General features: G+C 47.9%; 1 protein-coding gene and 2 long non-coding RNA genes across 6 annotated transcripts in view; 2 read left to right on the forward strand and 1 right to left on the reverse strand.

The window, feature by feature from the left end:
• The window catches only part of LOC116952799 (IQ motif and SEC7 domain-containing protein 1-like), a 519,292-nt gene that overhangs the window by 386,492 nt on the left and 109,678 nt on the right, over positions 1-23,122 (reverse strand). The gene's annotated exons all lie outside the window — the stretch shown is intronic.
• Positions 2,140-5,176, forward strand: LOC116952808 (uncharacterized). The gene is made up of 3 exons (XR_004404508.2): positions 2,140-2,286; positions 2,791-2,932; positions 3,916-5,176. It is a non-coding gene; the product is annotated as an uncharacterized LOC116952808 (long non-coding RNA).
• Positions 7,393-23,122, forward strand: part of LOC142931078 (uncharacterized) — a 47,992-nt gene continuing 32,262 nt past the window's right edge. Inside the window, exon 1 of the long non-coding RNA XR_012947085.1 lies at positions 7,393-8,093. This is a non-coding gene — a long non-coding RNA (uncharacterized LOC142931078). The remainder of the gene's footprint in view (positions 8,094-23,122) is intronic.

Below are 23,122 nucleotides of genomic sequence, written 5' to 3' on the forward strand. Positions count from 1 at the left end.
CGTCCCAGCCTCACGTCTCTCACTTCAATTATTCCGACCCACAGTTGTACCCTGCTGTACGTACGTATGCATTCACGTGCACACGTGTGTGTGTGTGTACGTGTGCTGTTGGCCACATAACATCCCCTCGTGTGCCGTACCGCCCTTCATAGGTGCTCGCTAACAGCACTTGCCCCAAAAGTCTGTTCAGGCTATACGGGGGATCTTTGTATTTTTATCTTAAGGTGTTATGAGAGGAGCGGTGGTGTTAGCGGTCAGCGCGCTGTGCTACGAACCTGGCGACACGACTTCGATTCTCGCACACGGCTAACACCGGTGACGAATATCTGCACCCGTCCTGGGCCTCCCCTAGGTCGACTCAGCCTCAAACGAGTAACCTGGCGCGGTGTGTAGTAAACCGCCACTGTAAAGCCAAAGGCGGTCGAGCGGGGTGCTGGCCACCCACCCCCTCGTGCGTCGTGCCACCCTTCATAGGTGCTCGCTAACAGCACTTGGCCCCTACAGTCTGTTAAGGGGGGGGGGGGGGGTGGCGTCACAATTTGGCAATACGCATGCCACGACCAAAAGGAAAAGGTCTCTCTAACACGACAATATCTATTGCTCCTTCATGCTGTGTAATCATACAAGCTCTTTCTCACATGAGCAATCCTTGAAGCGTCATCCTTCAGAGTTTTGGGTTCAGACGAATTAAGCGAAAAGCCGCATTTAATATAATTGCTTTTTTTCTTGTTCAGTCACTGGTGACCGTGCTGATGCCCGTCGACTCTCGCTGCACACATGAGAACCCGGTTTAATCACGATGGGCAAAAACAAAACAAAAACCCGGATTCGGACTCAAGATCTTATTGCGCCACCGGTGGCGAGATGTTAACTACCTCGCCTGGTATACTGGAGGTTGTGGGTTCGATCCCGATCCCGACCCTGACGCCTGTTGTATATTTGAAGTATGCGTGTCTCTCTTCCCGTGGTCGCGTGGACTTTTCACCTAGTCCCTCCCCCCCCATCCGCATTTACAATCAACGCGCGTTCAGAGTTTGTGTCTGCTATAATGTTCCACGTGACAAGCCACATCATTGGGCTATCATTTGTGGCCAAGTAGCTTCTGAAAAAGAGTTGCATAGCACAGTGGGCCTTACCCAGTAAAATAAAATAAAAATTAGTGTTTAGTTTAATCTCTGCAGTGCTGGCTCAGCGATTATACTATCATTGTTATCCTCCACGGCATTGCTTCCAGGTAAATGTTTGTGATGTGGAGTTAAACTATCGGAGGATCGCTCCGTTATTTTGAATTAATTATATTTCAATTAAATGTAAGAACCTGAACGATAGTTAAATAGCCAAATCACTTCATCTCTATTTTGCTTGCGGTCACGGTAATTAATTCTCCCACTGACACAGTTACACATATGCGTTTTATTATTTACTTATAATTCCCAAACGAACATCTGCTCACGCATAAAACCGGGCTCGTGGCTAATTATGGGAAAGACATAATTAAAACATTGTTCTTAAGTCATTCTTAAGTGAGAGTGTTCTGGTATCTGAGTCACATGACTTCCTTCGTGAATGGGGCATTGCATAACCACCACAGGTACAAAGCGTTTAACATGGACTATCTGGGTCAGTGAGGTCAAGTTGTATAAATCTATGCCCTGACCCCATGTTAATGTCCCACTGCAACAACGGGGAGGAGGCCACATTTTACAATGCGCACCGAGAGTATAATCTTCTTGCGGCCTGTGGCTGAGTGAGTAGCGACTTAAATCTCCAAAATTAAAGTTTTAAAAGCTATGCAACGGCTTCGTTGCATCGCTTTTCAAACCCACTCACTCACCCTGCAAATTGCAGGGTTGGGTGGGTGGGTCCTGTTCACCGCTGAATCTCGAAACGCGCGAGCGGATCAGCGTTGATTTTATTTAGAGAGGCATAGCGGCGTTGTTTTTGAAGACCTTGTTAATCGCCGCAGAGTACTTTAGCGACACGATCGCCGCACTCTACGACAGCTGGCGCCAAAACTGTGCCAGAGGCCTCTCCCGCATGGCTTTGTGGGAGCCTCGGTGACGATAAAGTAAAAACAAATCCGGTTGCATTCCGATGACGTGTACGCACATCATGGCACATGTGCATCATCAGAACTCAATGGGAAGAAAAACTGATGACGTACACGTGAGAAAGGGTTAAGTTGCTGCTGCTGCCTTCGCTGGCTGTCGGTTTCGCAACGTGGCCGAAGAGACCGCCACGATCGAGGACACGAGTGGGCATCGACAACAAGTGGTGTGCAGCACGGTACAGCCTCGTTATTCACGATGTTGGGATATCCGCGAATGGCACATGGAACTCTACACGCCTGTATCGAGAGAGAGAGAAAGTGATGAGATAAAGCGATGAGAGAGAATGTGATGTGAGAAAGTGATGAGATAAAGGGATGAGAGAGAATGTGATGTGAGAAAGTGATGAGATAAAGGGATGAGATACGTTATCAGAGTCGGTAGATATATTTAAGTCTGCTTTGAAAACCCATCACTTTTAAGTGGCCTTCTCTCTTTAGTGTGGCCGGTTGCCCCCTGGGTTCTGTTTTTGTTTCACTGCTTTCCATGCATTGCGCACTGGGATCCTAGGATGGAATGCGCATTATAAATTTGAATTATTATTTAAGTAATATGCGTTCATTCATCAACAATTCTTTTAGGCATTGTTTTTTTTAGTTAATGTTTATTGTTCTCAATTTTTATTGCGTTGTGCTTTGACAATGTTCGTGTATTTAATAGCGTATTTACGTTTTGATTTTAGGTTATTCACTACCTAAAAATCCTGCTTTGACCACGAGGGCGGACATCATTGCTCTTGCGAGACAGAGAGAGAGAGACGCATCGGCAGCGAGCGCCCCAACGTCTCGCGAACGTCTCGGCAAGGCGATTTCATCTTGAGCACGGTAAGAGCGCGGTGAAAATAACCTCGGGCACAGTGGGAAGGGGGGGGGGGGAATCGTCACGGCCAAACAGCAGCAACAGCAGTAGTTTCTGGCTAAAAACAACAACAACAAAAAACTGGAGGTTTTGCGTCGCAAGACTGCCGTTTAATCGTGGAAGCAAATGGCTACAAAACGTGGCTTGTCGGTACCACACAGGGCGAGGTATGCTGACAGTGATTTTCTTGAAAAGTTGCGTCTCAAGATGCCACGTATGTACGACGATATTACGAGTGACGGTGGTCGCCTTTGATGAGAAAAAAATAGGCGTTAAAGAAGCGTGCCTTTCGCGTCTTTGATAGAGAATGTAGTGTTTGGAGAAAGAACAAGAAAAACACATGGGTATGAAATATCTACGGGATTAATGAAGAAATGTAATATTACGATAAGATTCATGTCCACGGTGGACACTGGCCATGGCGGACACTGGCCATGGTGGACCATGCTTGTGGTGGACACTGTCGATGGTGGATACCACCCATGGTGGACACTGCTTAAGTTGAACAACGCCAAAGGTGGACACTACCCATGGTGGACACTGGTTAAGGTGGACACTGTAAAAGGTGGACACTACCCATGGTGGACACTGGTTAAGGTGGACACTGGTTAAGGTGAATAGTGGTACCATTTGGAACCCCAGTTCGTACCGACCAAACACCCCAACTCAGCACCACCGTCTCAGCTCATGGGCTACTTCTGTTGCCAGAAAAAAAAAATCAATCCACGCCTTCAAGACCGCGGGAATCACCGAGAAAACGATTGAAAGCGCACACACTTTGGCGAACTTCTAAATCAAGCGAGAGCTGGGGTGGAAATGACAGGTTAGGGTATAGACCGAGTGGAAGATGTGCAATGACTCCCAAATGTGAATGCGTCGAGCCTGTGGCAGACACTTGAACACCGCCCAATGTATTGCTGCCCCCTGTGTCACCATCTCCGTGTTCCAGATAAGGGTCTCGCGGGCTGCGGTTTCGGAGCTACAAGCTACGACGACGACGATGGTGCTGATGGTCACGGCTCTGGGTCAGGGCGGAGAAAGAAGTTGAACATACGTATGTACAAAAAATTAAACAAAGATCCCCCGTGTAGCCTTAACAGACTGTTGGGGCCAAGTGCTGTTAGCGAGCACCTATGAAGGCCGGCACGTCACACGAGGGGGTGGGTGGCCAGCACCACGCCCGGTCGCCTTTTTCTCCCCAGTGGCGATGTTTACTACACACCGCACCAGGTACTCATTTGAGGCTGACTCGACCTAGGCGAGGCCCCGGAACGGTTCAGATAATCGTCACCGGTGTTAGCCGTGTGCGGGAATCGAACTCGGGTCGCCGGGTTCGTAGCGTAGCGCGCTAACCGCTGCGCCGCCGCTCCCCACGTGCGTACCCACGCACGCGGGGCCTAAATTCTCAGCCGGTACGTTCCCTGGACGTTGCCCTCTCAAAACGCTGGCTTGAGGAGCTGGGATGAAGATGCGTCAAGGCAGCGCCACGAGAGTGCAGGGCACGCCGATACCACAGTCACCATCGCGTTCGGCCGCGAACGTCTCCTCCAAGCAGCCGACGTCTCTTACGCATGGGTTGAGTTTGCGTTGGGGGGAGGGGGGGGATGAGGGGAGAGTGGCACGCACCCCCCCCCCCAAACTGGACACCTTTATTCATTTCTTTTTTGTAGTTTACAATGAAGATTTTTTTTAAAAAATACGTGAATTGTATGCACCCGCAATTCCTAATGTGAAGGATGAAGCGAAACCCCCGCCCAAAAAAATTGTCGAAGTCAAACTCCACCTCTGTTTATTTTTGTTTGCGTGCACCATTACCAACTCAGCAGCGTCATCACCAAATAAATATATGTATAAGCATACATTGGTGCTGTTGTTTGTTTATGATGTAAATGGCGATATTGTTTTGATCGACTCATGTCTATGTAAGTTGTTTCCCTATCTCTGGTCCGCACATTATAAAAGGTTACGTTTATATCTGAACGCAAGCTCCTGCCCTCCAGTTGTAACGTATGGCAATTGAGATCACGAGCACGTGTGTAGTAAACAAATATTACGACTAAACAGTGATTTAAAGTGTGTACGCTGGACTTCTTTTGCACCGTATGTGGCCAATCGTGACAATTTTAGTTGTTTGGGGAGGGGGGGGGGGTTTCGGGGGAAGGACAACAAACTAAACACAAAAACGCAGTTCTTAAGAAATGAGTTTCCAAATCTGCATTTAAAAGGGCATAGCTCTCACTGACGTCCTAACATCGGAAGGAAGAGCGTTCCGAACGGCAGCAGTAGCCCATCTGACGTCATCTCCGAGGTGGGCTTGCCAGTAATGATACGGTGATGGAAAAAAAATAACAGCCCTATATTAAATTTTGATTTAAAGCTTTCGTGACTGCAGTGATTCATATATATTATTATTATTTTATTATTTCCCTTCAACGTGACTTTACCGAAAGAGCCCTATATTACTATAGTCCTATGAACAGATTGATACAAATTTGCAGGGGGCAAACAGACGGTGAGACAGCTGCGGCATGGGCCAAAACGATTCCAAGGAATGGTGTTCGGGGCTGTTCCGGCTGAAAGTACTGCCTATCGATGGACCTTCCCCAACGTTTACTGAGCCTAAGAGATAACACAAAATACATGCAAGGTCTCTCCAAGACGTAGCCGAGTGATACCTTCGGATCCACTCGGCCTGAAAAGCACAGCGCTCCACACTGTAAACAAACCAGGGCAGGCATGGCCCTTGCAACTTCAGATGCCAGTGAAGGTTTCAATCGCATGCAAAGATAAAGAGCCCCCGTATAGCCTTTAACGGATTGCAGGGGCAAGTGTTTTTTTGGCGAGTAGCACCTATGAAGGCTTGCACTGTACACAAGGGGCTGATGGCCAGCACTAAGCCCGGCCGCCTTTGTATCCCCAATGCTGATGTTTACACACCGCCCCGGGAAGTAATTTAAGGCTGCGTCGACCTAGGGGAGGACCAGGTCTGTTTCCGGATATTCCTTCAGAGGGAATCGAACTCGGGTTCGTAGTGTGTCGCACGCTCACCGCTGAGCCACCGCTCCCCAATCACATCCGCACACAGAGACAATCGCATGCACGCACAGACTCTTCTTGCAAGCATTCTTAACAGAGATACAGACCGCCTCCCACCCCCACCACCGACCCCCCCCCCCCCCCCAAAAAAAAAGTTTAATTCAAAATTAATTTCGTGTTTGATTTACAGCGCGAGCCATAAAATGTGACAGCACTCCACAACCCATAATTCGTCAAATTTATATTAAATTATTTACTTTCTGTCCCAATCACACCACCACCACCATCACCACCGTCCCAGCTGCGAGGAGCTGTGGCTCGACACTCGATGGGATTTTTGCGAGCAAGCTCGCCGCCGTGGCCAGATGTTAACTACCTCGCCTGGTAAGACGGGAGGGGGCCGTCCATAAATGACGTCACGCACCTGGGGGGGGGGTCAGACATTTGTGACGATGTGTGACGAGAGTGGGGGGGGAGGGGTTTGAGAAATGTGATGTCAAATCAAAATGCGCAACTTTAAATAAATATAGACAACACGTTCTACTTAATTAAATAGATTTTTTTAAATAAATGTTTTCTCCTACAACATCAGAGTTGCAGCGCCACATTAAATTCGCACTCCAATTACAATAGTTTAAAGCGATTTGAATTATATTTTATTTTCAAAATGGAAATATGGTTTTGGCAGGGGGGAGGGGGGGGGAGAGCTTTGTGACGTCATATTTGAGGGGGGGTCTGAATGTTTGTGACGCCGCGTGACGCGGGGGGGGGGGGGGTAAATAATCTTACAAAATCGTGTGACGTCATTTATGGACGGCCCAAGATGTTCGTGGGTTCGAACCCGGAACCCGAGGCCTGTTGTATATTTGGAGTGTTGATGTCTCTCTCTCTCCCCGTGGTCGCGTGGATCTTTCTCAGGGTCCTCCGGTGCTTCCCTCCACATTTAGAATCAGCAGCAGAGTATTCGGCTGCAATGAATGTCCACACGATCAGTCACTTCATTGACCTATCCATTTGTGGCCAGGTCAGTTGAACTTGACCCTTTCCGCGGCCGATGTGGCAGCCACACACGAACGTGAGCCTGGCCTCATTCTTTTTTGTTCGATTCATGTTACTTTATTTTATGTTTTTGTTATTACTTATTCCAATTGTGCATGCCAATGTACAACGTTTATTCTTATTAATACGTTTTAAAGATGATTCCCCTGTTTTTGTTGACCCGTAACACATTTTGTAACGCTGACCGTGCGGGCGTTGAAATACGATTCCATTGTCGTGTTCCGACTTACGAACAGTCAGACCTACGAATGGGCCCCCAGGAACAAAAATTATGTTCGTAAGTCCATGACCGTCAACAATGTCACAACCAAAGCATCTCGCCACTTACGATTAAGCGCGGTTGGCTACGTACAGTGCGAACGAAGTTCAACAGACATACATACATACATGGCCAACAGGATACCAGGAGGCCCACTGTGAAGACTTCCCAAGTTTCCTCATGCACCAATTCAGGTGGCAAAGCCACAGATTTAAGGCTCTGTGCCTTGAGCTGTACGGGAGGAACGTCTGTTCACCGGGTTACCAGTGCCAGACGGCTAATTTATACTGCATCTCTGGCCTCTCCTACCTGCTGTCTGGCGAAGGGCCATTGACCGAAACGTCGCCGAATACATACAGTGAGGGAAAAAAGTATTTGATCCCCTGCTGATTTTGTACGTTTGCCCACTGACAAAGAAATGATCAGTCTATAATTTTAATGGTAGGTTTATTTGAACAGTGAGAGACAGAAAAACAACAAAAAAATCCAGAAAAACGCATGTCAAAAATGTTATAAATTGATTTGCATTTTAATGAGGGAAATAAGTATTTGACCCCTCTGCAAAACATGACTTAGTACTTGGTGGCAAAACCCTTGTTGGCCATCACAGAGGTCAGACGTTTCCTGTAGTTGGCCACCAGGTTTGCACACATCTCAGGAGGGACTTTGTCCCACTCCTCTTTGCAGATCTTCTCCAAGTCATTAAGGTTTCGAGGCTGACGTTTGGCAACTCGAACCTTCAGCTCCCTCCACAGATTTTCTATGGGATTAAGGTCTGGAGACTGGCTAGGCCACTCCAGGACCTTAATGTGCTTCTTCTTTAGCCACTCCTTTGTTGCCTTGGCCGTGTGCTTTGGGTCATTGTCATGCTGGAACACCCATCCAAGACCCATTTTCAATGCCCTGGCTGAAGGAAGGAGGTTCTCACCCAAGATTTGACGGTACATGGCCCCGTCCATCGTCCCTTTGATGCGGTGAAGTTGTCCTGTCCCCTAAGCAGAAAAACACCCCAAAAGCATAATGTTTCCACCTCCATGTTTGACGGTGGGGATGGTGTTCTTAGGGTCATAGGCAGCATTCCTCCTCCTCCAAACACGGGGAGTTGAGTTGATGCCAAAGAGCTCTATTTTGGTCTCATCTGACCACAACACTTTCACCCAGTTATCCTCTGAATCATTCAGATGTTCATTGGCAAACTTCAGACGGGCATGTACATGTGCTTTCTTGAGCAGGGGGACCTTGCGGGCGCTGCAGGATTTCAGTCCTTCACGGCGTAGTGTGTTACTAATTGTTTTCTTGGTGACTATGGTCCCAGCTGCCTTGAGATCATTGACAAGATCCTCCGTATAGTTCTAGGCTGATTCCTCACCGTTCTCATGATCATTGCAACTCCACGTGGTGAGATCTTGCATGGAGCCCCAGGCCGAGGGAGATTGACAGTTCTTTTGTGTTTCTTCCATTTGCGAATAATCGCACCAACTGTTGTCACCTTCTCACCAAGCTGCTTGGCAATGGTCTTGTAGCCCATTCCTGCCTTGTGTAGGTTTACAATCTTGTCCCTGACATCCTTGGAGAGCTCTTTGGTCTTGGCCATGGTGGAGAGTTTGGAATCTGATTGATTGATTGATTGCTTCTGTGGACAGATATCTTGTATACAGGTAACAAGCTGAGATTAGGAGCACTCCCTTTAAGAGTGTGCTCCTAATCTCACCTGGTTACCTGTATAAAAGACGCCTGGGAGCCAGAAATCTTTCTGTTTGAGAGGGGTTCAAATACTTATTTCCCTCATTAAAATGCAAATCAATTTATAACATTTTTGACATGCTTTTTTCTGGATTTTGTTGTTGTTATTTTGTCTCTCACTGTTCAAATAAACCTACCATTAAAATTATAGACTGATCATTTCTTTGTCAGTGGGCAAACGTACAAAATCAGCAGGGGATCAAATACTTTTTTTCCCTCACTGTATACTTTGTTTCATTTCAAAACCGTATTGTTATTGATGAATGTGTTGATGTTTAGTGAATAAGAATTCGGTATTGCTGGTGTGCCCCCCCCCCCATCCCCCCCCCACCTCCTCCCTCCCGCCAATCGAGATCACTCTTCGCTGCCCCGTGAGCCTCAGAAGAGCCGCTCACGCTGGCCGAATGCCACAGAGCACGTGGGGCATGCACACACGTGGTTTACAGGGGGAGCTTTACTGCGCGCCGGTCCACAGCTGTCTTCCACTGCACCACTGCATCACATTGGCTCAAACTGATGCTGACGGTGAACCCGAAACAAGAGGACCGCAAATGCGCATCTTCTGGATAACGCTGGCGGTTCTTGCGTGCGGAGTTTAACATCAACATCGGGGGGCGAAGGAGGGGGTGGTGGTGGTGTTGGGGGGGGACAGACGATGGGCGGTGCTTACGGGCACACGAATCGGCGGCGTCCGGTGGGATTCACGGAGGGATTCGTGACAGGAGCGGTTTGAGGCGGAGATATTCGCGGAGATCAGCCGCGCTTGCAGCCGCCACAAATGTCGGCCGCTCACAACGATCTACGACCACCGCCGCCACCACCGCCACCACCACCACCGCCACCACCACCACCGCCACCACCGCCACCACCGCCACCACCACCACCGCCACCACCGCCACCGCCACCACCACCACCACCGTTCCACTCCCCGCACACCTTCGCCCCACAGCCTCTCCAGCCTCCACGCACGCACGTCAACAAAGCGGGGATTTCATTTTCTACTTTTATTAAACGTCCGTTTGTTTGTTTGTGTACCACTTGCGTTTGGCAGGCGAGCGGGCAGTTTGTGTCAGCCTGGCGTGATCCGGGAGCGGCCTCACCGATGCGGATCAACTCCCAGTTGTGGCCACCTGTCAAGTCTGCTGCCACGAACACGCTCTGGTTCTTTTGGTAAAGTCACGTAGGGAATATATAAATAATAATAAAAATAAAACCAAATAAATTTAATCACTTTTTTTTTACCTACGTGACTTTACCGAAAGAACCAAAGAGTCTGGATCCTTGCAGTCACGAAAACTTCAAATCTAGAATAGAACGAAGTCAACGAACTCTCTCCCCTGCCAGGCTTGCCACGTGCGAGGCGGACGGGTTTGTCAACGACGAGGACTCACGCTCTCTTCCTACCAAGGCCGTAATTATAATATATATTGGTAGAGACACACGCACCCCCCAAATATTCAAATATGCTCAAAATGTCCCCCCCCAATATATTGCTATAAAAACAATTGCTATGCTATGTAAAAAAAAAAACAATTTGTTAAACCTTGGCTACAATATTTGGACTTGTCTTCATGTAAATCAATGCATAGATTTATGTTTATATGATTGTGGTTATGGTTGTACTTTATTAATCCCTAATCTCTGCCATTACATACAATGAAACAAGAAATGGTTAACAAGTAAAAACAGAACAATGTAATACAATACACTATTAGACATTATTGTAAAAAAAAAGTCGATCGCATGTGTCAGTGAATTTAGAAATATTTTAGGCAGGAAATGAGTTTTCAAATTTAGATATTTTTCTGGATTGGGACGCCCAGACACCCTGGAAGATTTGGTCCCCCACAATGTTGACTCCGTGGCCACGGCCTTGCTTCCTACTGCCATTTTGCGCTGACCGAGAGGGGTTTTTGGACCGGCATCCGCATGTGACGTGACTATCCAAAGAGTTGTGTCATTGTCTTTGTTGTGGGGAACGGTGGTGTAGCGGTTAGCGCTACGCACCCGGCGAACCGAGTTCGAATTCCCGCTCACGGTCAACACCAGGTGACGATTATCTGAACCGGTCCTGTGCCTCCCCGAGGTCGACTGAGCCTCAAATCAGTACCTAGTGCGGCATTTAAACATCACTACTGACGAAACAAAGGCGGCCGGGCGTGGTGTTGGCCACCCACCCCCTCGTGTACCGTTCCGGCCTTTCATAGGTACTCGCTAACAGCACTTGCCCCCACAGCCTGTGAAGGCTATACGGGGAGTCTTTGTTATATATATAGTCTCGTTGGCACGTTGGGGAGCACTGGCGGTGCATCTGCCAGTCATCTCAGTTAACCCAGAACGCCCGGGCCTGTCCCGTGAACTGCCACCGTGACAAATATTGTGCCACGGTCTGCTGATGTATATTATTATTGCGTTGTGCCACCGTGTTTGCTGCTGTGTCTGCTGCCCCATCTTCCACTCTCTGTGGTCTATGCGATGTGTCTGCTAACGTGTCTGCTGCCCCATCTGCCACTCTCTATGCGATTTGTCCGCTGGTGGACGTGGCTGCTTCCGACACGGTGCCACCACCGTTTCTTGAGTTGCGGCACTGCCCACTATCCGTGTGTGTTTGCGCACAGACCATGGAGGGCACCTTAATTAAGGCTACAAGAGAAAGAGGAGCGGAATGGCGCTCTGACCTTTGTCCCCCAACCCCTCCCCACCGCTATGGCTCCGAGAACATCCTGCTCCCTGCGAGCGTCTGTGACCGTGCCTTGCGCGCTTGAAAGAGCAGGCTCGCGAAGGACGCCAGTTGGAGGCAGTCGGTCCTCCAGCAACAACGGGGGCCAGAGGAGCGACGCTCACAACAACGAGCGGAGCGCCGGGCAGAAACAAAGCGGCGAGTTGGCACAGTAGGGGACACAGGTGGTGCATCGGCCAGCCATCTCAGTCAGTCGACCCATGGCACCCGGGTCTGCCCCGTGACACTTCACGTGGCCTTGAAGTGCACGTAGCCTGGCACAAGCGCCGTGGTGGTTGTTGTTGTTGTTGTTGTTTGCAATGCGACCGTGCTACGAGGGAGGTGACGTGGCCCAGCGGGAGCGCTTTCGCCATCTCGTTGCAGAGGATCGTGGATCGATTTTCGGCAGCCGCCCGGATTAATATCCGTGGGTGCAACAGCCGTGAACGTGCAAGAGCCGCTCAGGCCATCGCGTGCCAGCGTCGTGGGCCACATTGCCCACATTTTTTTTAATACATTTTTTTTTACATCGCAAACTGCTCGAATGGAATTTACACAGCAATCTGAAGAAGAGCAGCGCAACTCAGGCGTTCCTGGATAAACACACACGCACGTTCATACAGTAAATAATCCAGCACGCTCTATGTCATGCAGTGTTAGAGCTATCGAGAGCGCAGGCGGTGCAACTGCACCAGGAGCCACGGGCCAGAGAGGGGCCAGGTGGCTCTGCGGAACGTGATGGGAATGGATGGGCGTCGCTCGGTATTGGCTGCGTCTACTGTATGTGTTGGACTTCTTTCGCAGCGTACGTAGCCAACCGTGCGTTTTAAATCGTGCATGACTCCCAGTGGCTTCCTAATATCGGAAGGAAGAGATTCCGAGACGGCCGCAGAAGCAGCACATCTGAAAGTGCAGCGCCATGCGGCGACCGCCGTCTTTGTCCGCTGACCGGAGTTGGTTCATCCTCCTTGGCGAGATGAAGCGAGACGTCGCGAGCAAGCGCGCCTCTCTCTCCCTTCTGTGTCTCTTCCCTTGCCTCCCCCCTTCTCAACCCAGGACCCCCCCCCCCCCCTGACACACCAACACTTGACCGCCCCTCCCACCAAACCCCAACCCAGCCGAGTACCTCACTGCCCCTCCCCTCCCCCCACACAGTGCAGCCAATTAGCGAGTTGGCTGGGGGGGGGGGGGGGTGGGAGGCAGCAGATCGTAACGAAGAGTGGCGTCTCCGGCACCCAGGCCGCTGCCAAGCTCGGAAATAGAAATGGATTTGAATGAATAATTAACTTCAAATACGTCTAATTAAGTGCCCTTTCATAAGTGCCGACGAGTGCGTGCTTTACTCACGTGTGGCTGTGTGTATGTGTGCGCGTGCGTTACCATTGGCGCCGTGGGCAGCATCTGCCAGTCAGCTCAGTCAACCGATAATCACGTGGGTCTGCCCCGTGAACCCCGTGCCAGCGAGCCTCGTGTACACTGCACGTGGCCGCCGTAACGGCCACAAAACCTGGCACGGACGCGCTGTCGTGACATTACCGTCATCTCGGTGGCACACGGAAGCTGCGATCGATGGTGTTGTTATCGTACACCTTTACGATTATCACGGTTGGCTACGTACGGCGTGAAAGACATTCAACGTGCGCACGTGTTCACGAGGAGCACTTGCTCCGACAGTCTGATACAGGCTGCATCGGGTGAACTTTTTTTCTTTCTGTGTTGGTGGGGAGCTGTAACGCGCAGGTTCACGCGCTCAGCTCCGCCACCCATCAAACCCGAGTTGGAATTCCAGCCATGGCTTCGCATCAGCGGCGAAATTTGGTCGTCTTCTACTCTTTGTGTTTTTTTTCTTTCGGTAAAGTCACGTAGGTAACATAAAATAAATGAAAACAACTAAATTAAATCACGACGTTGCGGAGGCAACACAAGCTTCCGTCTTCAGGTGGAACAGTCACAGCTAAATAGCTGTATCAAGTGAAGAGCTCTGGGACACCCGAGATTATATACAGGTTAAGGGGGGAGGGGGAGCCAGGAAGTGACGTGGGTGGGGAGGGTAGGGGCTAAGTTAAGGGGGGGGAGCCAGGAAGTGACGTGGGTGGGGAGGGGAGGGGCTAAGTTAAGCCGCCTTTTGTTATGCTGCAGGGGGTTCGGGGGTAGCGGTGGCGCGCTGAAAGCAAGCGAGTACAACCCACTGGTAGAAATGGAAATGGCTGTACAATTATAAGGCAGCTAAAGTTTTGACTTGGTTGATGACATCTTTCCAATGGTAGCTCAATTTAAAACCATCCTATCGGTTGAAGTTGTGTCTGTGTTTGTATATCTGGATGGCTTCATGGACAAATCTTTGGTAATAACCGGGAGGTTTGCAGAGTACTTTGGTATCGGAGAAAACAATGTCATGAGAACCCGCTGTGTTGAAACAATGATCACCCACGGACGAAAAATACGTTCTGCCGTGTTTCAAACCTGATTTGTGCTCGCGAATTCGGTCAGAAATATGTCGCTTCGTCTCCCCGATATAGCAGTCACCACAGGTACAACTCAATTTGTAAACACCAGGGTACTGTAAGTCAGGAATGACATCCTTTATGGTTGGGATCAGATCACGGATTTTGTGTACTGTATTGAACCGGACCTGGATCTTGTGTTTGTTTAGAATTTTGGAAATCTTTTTGGTAATGCCTGCTATGTATGGCAGTGTGATGCTTTTGATCGGAGTATCAGGTGGTTGTTTCTGTATGGTGGGAGAAACAGCTTGGCGGATAGTACGGTCAGAGTATCCGTTCATCTTGAGGGCCAGATGTACATGTTTTAATTCACTGGCCAGGTGGTGTTGGTCAGAAATGCAATGGGCCCTATGGTATAATGTTTTGATGAGAAAATTCTTTTGAGCCGGGTGGTGGTGGGAATCAGGCTTCAAGTAGGAATCTGTGTGGGTGGACTTCCTGTAAACAGAATGTCCCAAAGAGCCATCAGTCCTACTCTCAAACAGAACATCCAAGAATGGCAGCTTGCCATATTTTTCCACTTCCATGATGGATTTAAATTGAGCAACCATTGGAAAGATGTCATCAACCAAGTCAAACTTTAGCTGCCTTATAATTGTACAGCCATTTCCATTTCTACCAGTGGTTGTACTCGCTTTCGTGCAGTGCACCACCACTTCCCCTGAACCCCCTGCAGCATAACAAAAGGCGGCTTAACTTAGCCCTCCCCTCCCCACCCACGTCCCTTCCTGGCTTCTCCCCCCCCCCCCCCCCTTAACCTGTATATATAATCTCGGGTGTCTCAGAGCTCTTCACTTGATACAGCTATTTTGCTGTGACTGTTCCACCTGAAGACAGAAGCTTGTGTTGCCTCCTAAACGTCGTGATTTAATTTAGTTTGTTTTCATTTATTTTATTTTACCTACGTGACTTTACCGAAAAAACCCAAGAGTATGAATCCTTGCAGTCACGAAAGCTTCAAATCTAGAATGGTCGTCTTCTCTCCGCTTAAACATTCGGCACAGTGGACACAAAGGAAGGCCATGTCAGTGCCGGATTATCCTCGCAGCACGAGTCGCTACGTATGCTACGGGCCCCGCACTTTCAGTGGCCCCCGCGCTAAACGCTTTCAAGCTATAAATTCCGGTTCAGTGTTTCTGCACTTGCTCTATTACTATAGTACTATACCGCCTTCAACTTTTACGAACGACTGGGTGTTTAAGGTTAGCGATTTGTCGTATTATCTGGCTGTATTGCAAATGAAAAAAATACAATTACTTTACTATGCAAGTAAAAAAAATGCGTGTTTTAATACGTACTTTTTATGTATATAGGGCCCCTTTATAACATATGCTACTGGCCCCGCGCTAGCTTAATCCAGCACTGCCACGCGTGGTTGGCGCTCACCTCTCGCACGCCAAAGAGGCCTCTAATACAGGTGCTCGTTAACAGCACTTGCCCGAACGGTGCGTTTAGGTCACGCTGGCGACCTGTGTCCCACGCTTAAAATCATGTCATCCCAACATGCTCATTATTTAAGTTGCGAAGTAAACTTCTTTAACGTCATGTTTTCAAACAAAATTAAAAAAAATTTTACTTGTCCACATAGTTTTTTCTCTCTCACCCTTTTCATTTTAAAATTATTATTTTTTAAACTCGCGCCAAGGCATCGCTCGAACACCCGGCATTCGGTCGCAGAAGAGTCCTCCTCGCACGCGTTGTCACGTGCTGTGGGGTGACTTCTTTCCCACCGCACGTAGCCAACCGTGACAATCCGAGGTGCTTTGCGTTGCTTCCCAGGCCTCACTCGTGCGCGCGATTTCATTTCTCATAGTAATTTTGCTCCCACGGAACGATCGAAGGTTGTTTTTATTTTAAAATCGTCAAATCATCGGCGCATTTGGTATTGGCGCGGACGTGTTTTTTGTTTTTGTTTTTAGCGCAAGGCTATCAAACTTCTTGTTGTTGTGTTATAGTTTGCTGTCCGTCCGCCCGGCACCTCCGATGGACACGGTTTGCTACGTACGGCGGTGCAAAAGAAGTCCAACGTACGCATGGTACAAGGGAAGCGCTACGCGTCGCAAACAAGAGTCTGCGGTAGTTTCTAGCGGAGGTGGGGGGGGGTGGAATTGATGTGTGTAATGCCCAATGGAATAATTTGCGGTGTATTTTTATATATTTTTTTATACAAAATTCGTATTGTGACGCCGGCAAATACACCCGGCTCTTTTTCAAATAACGTCACGGGATCTTTGTCTTTGAGTGGCTGAGATGAGATGATGTTAGGTGCTTTCAGACGCTGGGTCACTTAAGCAAGAAGTAAAAACACCTTCATCAATAACACGGTGGCCTTTATATATTCAAAATATATAAATAGGTGACATTTTCTGTCAAAGGCCCATCTTCGTTGCCGTGATGAAGAGCGAATTCCGGGAAGGGCCATTGCCCGATATGCCACCTATTATGATGTTTTATTTATTTTAAGGCCACGCAGTCTTCGTGATGAAAGTGTTGAGTTGTTGTCATCATGTGTGCCAACGCAGCAGCAGCAGCGTCGCCAAATAATCTGTTCCGTACGTGCAAGGATTATTATTGTAATCATCTTTCGTGCGCTTGCCGTTCGTTCGGCTATAATTTCCACCTTCATTTTTTTTCACGGAGCTCACGCCGTTGCACAGTGCGATCGGCCGTTTGTTTCATGGACCCTGCTGCTAATAATTTTGTTTCCTTTTGAAACAATAATTGGCACGTGAAACCGCTCGTACACGGGACAAATTAAATGTGTTCGACTGCATTGGGTGGTGGAAGGATTCGCGACACGGATGTGGCGAGATTGTGATCTGACCTATACGTCTATTACGAGTCGAAGCATCGTTGGTCGTATTTTCTTAGGTTTTGACAGACAAACCGATATGCTCACAAAGAATTGAAGTTAAATGCCAAACATTCCAAACCCCGTATTATTTCATTATATATTTATTAAATCATGAAGACATCCAAAGCTCCATACGTTTCAAACAGCTTTGAGATGAGTAAGCATCGTTAAAAAAAAAAACAAGCGAATGGAAACGACGCAATTATTTTTACACCATTTTGTGGAGTTGAAATGCATTCACACCGGAGCCCACGTTTGTAGGTTTCTGCACATTTGAGCTCTCGTTACACAACAATTTAATCACCAGGTGGAACCCGTAGAACCTTGCGGGGGAATGCTCGCGTTGATGTAATGTGGCCTACTTTTGGATCCAGATTAGAGAAGCGCATTCACTCGAGGTCTGAGCTCTCAGCAACACCTCACGCCGGGGCCGGGTGCAACCTCCAGCGAAACGTCGAACACAAACTGTCAAATTCCGTTATTTGATTTTCAACGTAACCGGTGTTTTATTCCGGAAAATAAAATCAATTGGAACATTTTGCCCACCACGTGACAGCTCGATTTGTGCTGCTTTTTTTTTGCCGTGTTCGGTGCTGGAGGGGACACGACATTACGTGACGTAACACCCGCCCCCTTATTGAAAGTGGTCAGTAAAATGTCCTTTTATTGAAAGAGCGATTGGGCCCGGGAATGCGTTGCTCGGCGGGACTGCCGTGCCTTGTGCTCACGAGAACACATTTTCCCACAATGCAATGTGCCAGCAACATTGTATAATGTTGTCTTCGAGAATAAACGAGCTTATTCGGTCATATTTTTCGAGCGTTGAAGGTTTTGTCTATTACTAATGTTAGGAAACTATCCGATATGCCCAATATATATAAAAAACTTATCAGAGAATATTTCTAAAATGTAAATCTCATCAGAACCCCGAGGTGTAAATAAGTGCCGTCTCCAACTCTTATCATGCACTCCATCTCGCGACTGGCTTCTCTGTTTACGTGCTATGAAGATGGGTCATTGTCCGAAACGTCACCTGTTGTGCATTTTACCACTAACGCTACAGTGTGTTGGTGTTTTCTTGTTTTTATTAACGTGCGCTTGTGCACCACTGGCCAACGTAGCAGCACCAGCGGCTGCGGCATCGCCCGACAATTTGCTTTAAACCCCGCGCACACGCGGTGGTCTGATCTCACCCAAAAAGAAAACAAATTAATGAACTTGGCGAGCCTTGTGCGGGCACGCGCGTCGGGTATTTTGTTAATAAATAATCGCGCCCGGGCCCCGGTCGCCCACCCCCCGGGACGTCCATAGCCACCGACTGTGCTCATGCGTCCAATCCGCCTCTCGATTTCACCGCACTAATTTATTATGAATGGTAATCGTATTAGATTCTCGCCAGCAGCTTGCGCCGTGAATAAAAAAAACATTCATTATATAATGATAGGAATTTTTTGTTTTAATCATTCAATCGCTGACACATTAGGACCATGCTAACAAATGCTCTTATTTGGTGGTGCTGCTGCTGCTGCTTCTGCGTTGTTTGGCAGTGGCGCTCAAGCGTAATTAGCAAAATATAATAAAAACTCAACATATTTGTCAATAACACCGTGTGGCCCTTAGAGAGGCTAAAGGAATTTAATAGGCGACGTTTGGGGCAATCTGCCCTTGTTCACAGCACAACAAGAGGGCAGAGATGCAGCGAGCAGGCGTGTGTCATTAACAAGTGCCACTGCCCTTAATCTCACGTCGATGAGTTACGTTTTCTTTTCCAAGGCCGTAATGTTGTTGATGAATGTGGCGGGTTATCTCCATATATATAAAAGGCAAAGTTGTGATTATGTGTCTGTTCAAAATGTTTAGCGTACTTCCCGACATGCAACAAACTTGAAATTTGCCATGTGGGTACTTTCCAGACTATACACCATGCAACAATTATAAAAATGCACTTTTGGGGGGGGGGGGGTGGGGGGTGGCGGAGGGAGCTCAATAATGCATAGATTTTTTGCACGGCAAGTGAGCTGTGACGTCAAATCTGTCACGTGACCCGCGCATGTGGAAGCGTAACGCATTGTAGTGTAGTGGTTAGCGCTACGCTGCGCTACGAACCCGGCGACCCGAGTTCGGTTCCCCCTCACGGCCACCACCGGTGACGATTATTTTAACCGGTCCTGGGCCTCTCCTAGGTCGACTCAGCCTCAAACGAGTAACTGCTGTGGTGTGTGAACATCGCTACTGGGGGGACAAAGGCGGCCGGGCGTGGCGAATCCAAGTCCTGGGCGAAGCCGGCTAAGAAAGCTAATATTGTATATTTACCATACGTTTTAGTATAAATCTACTGGCCTTTGTCAGGCCACTGCTTCCTCCATGCCGTGCCGGACATGAAGGTTCGTGCGACCACACTCCACCACGCTGACGAGGGCTGATTGGTGAGGAGGAGATCCGTAAAAGTCGGAGTGGTGGGTGTAGTAGTTACTGGACATCGCTGGAAAAGAGCTTCACAGCTCATCGGATTCCTGCAGTCTCAAATCAAGATTCTGATTCTGAGCCGAATGATTCTGAGCTAAAAAAGCAAAGAAACCTCGCCGAGTGATGTAAATAAACCCAGGGGTCGCAGAGAGCGCTCGTCTCGCTACCCCAGTGCGCCGTTACTCCAGGACATAAATAATTACACGCAACCCTGTGAAACATTACAGCTATATATATGGCCCAAAGTAACCAAAACAAAAAAAATGTGCAAAGGTTTTAATTGTTGTGATAACATTGTAGCCAGAGGCGATAGAATCGGTCAGAGATGGGGAGGTTAACGCGCCAATGTATAACGGCGATACAGTGTGCATATAATTCATGGCACAATTCATGCCGGCGCTGCTGGTTGTTGTTGAAATGAATCTGTTAATAGGATTTTCTGCTGACATTTACCGACAATGCGGCTGAGTGTGATCCTGGCTAATCTGGCTAATGGATGCGCACGCCACGCAGCCTCTTCTGCGATGATGTGACGAGGGAGCTGGGTCGGTATTTTTAATTAGCACCCCTCTTCAAGATTGGAAATGTCACGGTCATCGTCATCATTATCGGTCTCGTCGTGAGCATCAGCAGGAGCATCAACGACTCCACCATCATCATCATCATCTTCTTCTACTTTGGCAACATAATTCTATTATCATAAGCAGCCATCACCGTCATCATTATTATCGTCTTCAGCAGCAACATCAATATGATTATCGTCACCAGCATCGCCATCAACACCGCCATCATCAGTGGTAGCAGCAGCAACCATCATCTTCATCATTGTTGTAATTATAATCAGAATGTTTGTTTATAATGACAACTACGGAGTGCAAAGTATAGGTAAGGTAAGCAAATCACTTACAAAAATGTACAAATTAAACTCAGATATATATTTTTTATCTTACCCAGGTAAAGACCACCGAGCCATCAGCTTCTTTTCCTCAGAAGCGACTTGGCCACAAATGAAAGCTCAACGATGTGGCTTATCGTGTTGACATTTATAGCAGCCAAATACTCCTATCATCATCATGAGCAGCAGCAGCCTCATCACCCTAATCGCTGTTGTCAGCATAACCATCATCATCATCATTTTCGTTGTCGTCATCATTTACCACAGAATCAGCATCGCCTTCTATTCCAGCAGCACCTCGCACGTTGATCTCAAAGCTGGAAAAAAACTCCTTCAAACTACCCAATTAGAAAATCATTATCCCCGACAGCGTAGACTTGACAGGACCCTCCTGATACCGTCTCGAGACTCGGCTTTCCTGAGCAAGCGAACGTCATACTAATAATAATAATAATTTCGCAACTATGCCCAGAATTTGCGAGAGTAAGATGAACTCCAAACTCTGGGGGTGATTTTGAAAAAAAAAAGTAATGCGTTGTTTATATCGCGAGAAAGCCGTCCAGCAGTGGAGTCGGTTATTGCGAATGCGTTGCGTTAAAAATGGAGAGATATGTCTTCAAGAAAGGTCGGTTCCGAAGAACGAGATTAAAACCGTGTCCTCTGCAAGATAATGCAATGCTATGGAGAGCTGTCCTCCAGCAGGTAATGTCTTCTCCGGATCAGAAGACGCACACTATTATGTATGTTGAACTTCTGTCGCGCCGTACGCAGCCAACCGTGCTACTCGGAGGTGTGGGGAATATATCCTCAATTATCAACAGCATTTTCCATGCACGGTATGTAATATGTTGCCAATAATTGAAAGTACACTAAAGAAATATATGAAATATATTGCCAACAAAAATAAGTATATTCTTGGTTCTTTCGGTATTGTCACGTAGAAGGGAAACAATAAAATAATTAAAAAAATAATACAAATATAAAACAATAAAATTCTCACGACGTTTCTACTGCAACACAAGCAATCATCATCAGGTGTGAAAACCACAGCAAGAAAATTTGAAATTTGAAATTTTCTTTCTGTGGTTTTTGAAATTTGAAATTTTCTTGCTGTGGTTTTCACACCTGATGATGATTGCTTGTGTTGCAGTCGAAGCGTCGTGAGAATTGTATTGTTTATTATTTTTATTATTTATTATTATTTTCTTGTTTCCCTTCTACGTGACTTTACCGAAGGAACCAAGAATATGAATCCCTGCAGTCACGAAAGCTTTAAATAAAAAAAGCATGTTTCAATCATCAAACACAGCAACAAGTATCATGCCATAACACCTGGCCACGTTTGAAGATGAACCCACATCTTTCGTTTTCAAATACAGGGATAGAGGGGGGGGGGTGGGGAAAGTGGATATCATTGTGCAGAGAATGCAGGATATTTGATCACCTTTGTGACCCAAGTCTCCAACCTAAATGGAGGCTCTTCGTCTCAACGGCCCCCTCCACGTGCTTTTAAATAACGACAGTCCGTCTACATTCTGCAACCTTCTGATTCCACGCACAAATATCCTCACCCCTGCGCACAATGGGCGTCTTTTAAAATGCCACTGCTAATAATAAACACGACTCTCACGAGGGGAGGTGGTGTGTGTGTGTGGGGGGGGGGGGGGGGGCTCTGTACTTTAAAGTTTTGGAATAAAAGTGCCGGGTACGAGGTGTCGCGTGGCTTGTGAAGCGGGCATCGCCAGTAATGAATAAGATGTTTTCGGAAAAAAATAATACTCTCTCCTTAGAAGCGCCACTCAAAGGAAGGCGGTGGGGGGAGGGGGGCGGCTAGCGCCTACTTGGCTCGCGCCCTACTCTGGAAGCCGTCTCTTTTGGCCCCCAAAAAATAAAAACAACTTTCTGCCGCAGGAGTTCTAATCTGTTCCGGGAACGGCGACCGAGAGTTCACGGGACAGTCTCCTGCCGCGTTTCGCCCCGTGGCGTTGGCGGCGGGGAAGCGTAGCGGGGGTAGCTGGCTAGATTTTTGCCACGACGGTTTCATTTGTCATGATGTGACTTGACGATTGGTATCGTGATTTTGGTGTCCCTGTCTCCCGCCAAGGTGGCTCCAGTGGCAGGGCAGGCGGCTCGCAATCGTGAAGGATGGCGAGTTCAAACCCTGACTGCCGGCCTTGGCTCAACCCATCATCATCACTTTGTGGAGATGTCAACGGTGCTTGTGCTGTATGGAGAGACCTGCTGCCGCCAAAGGAATGTGGAATGACCGCCACTGGCTCTGCAGGGCTGTACATTGGAAGAGGAAGACTGATGCCGCGATGCGCGTTTGAGCAGAAAATCACTCTAACATTTGAGTTCACCATGGCTCTGTGAGTGTCTTTTGAACGTTAACTGTTTGGTGTTTTGTGCTTTGCTAAACTTCCGGTACGAATAAAGATTAGTTTAAAGTTCTTCGATTTGGAGTTCACTCCACATAAGCTTTCTATTGATTGCAACTTGACATTCTGTAACGCTTACAACGCACGTGGCTGTCAGTGTCACGTTAAATAAATGAACGTGGTGTCTTGCACGATAGTCTATGGCTGCGTGAGTTGCGATGCTGGGAAGCGGCCAAATACGAT

Source organism: Petromyzon marinus, chromosome 48 (genome assembly GCF_048934315.1).
Source record: "Petromyzon marinus isolate PM22_M1 ecotype Great Lakes invasive population chromosome 48, UKy_Petmar_22M1.pri1.0, whole genome shotgun sequence".
In the NCBI taxonomy this organism is placed as follows: Eukaryota; Metazoa; Chordata; class Hyperoartia; order Petromyzontiformes; family Petromyzontidae; genus Petromyzon; species Petromyzon marinus.